At 49.2% G+C, this 254-nt stretch overlaps 1 protein-coding gene across 11 annotated transcripts in view; it reads right to left on the bottom strand.

The window, feature by feature from the left end:
- Septin11 (septin 11) overlaps window positions 1-254 on the bottom strand; it is a 143,588-nt gene that overhangs the window by 9,957 nt on the left and 133,377 nt on the right. The gene's annotated exons all lie outside the window — the stretch shown is intronic.

Here is a 254-nt window from a genome sequence, read left to right as displayed (position 1 = left end):
CTACAGAAGAGAAAAAAGAAAGGTTCAGATTCAAATTTGGTTCTCAAAACCTTAAAAAAAAAAAGTGCTTCTCTATAACAAGCTGTGAAAGAACAGCGATGTGTCAGTTAGAGGGATGATGTCACTGAGCACAGCTGGAGGCGCAGTGGCAGCGTGGGCACCCAGACACGTGAATCCACAGGGCAGGCAGGAACAGGAATGGAGGGAAGGGGGTGGGGACCATACGTGAGCTGCAGGACACGACATGGCAAGTG

Source organism: Ictidomys tridecemlineatus, chromosome 9 (assembly GCF_052094955.1).
Source record: "Ictidomys tridecemlineatus isolate mIctTri1 chromosome 9, mIctTri1.hap1, whole genome shotgun sequence".
In the NCBI taxonomy this organism is placed as follows: Eukaryota; Metazoa; Chordata; class Mammalia; order Rodentia; family Sciuridae; genus Ictidomys; species Ictidomys tridecemlineatus.
This window is presented reverse-complemented; position numbering and strand designations above follow the sequence as displayed.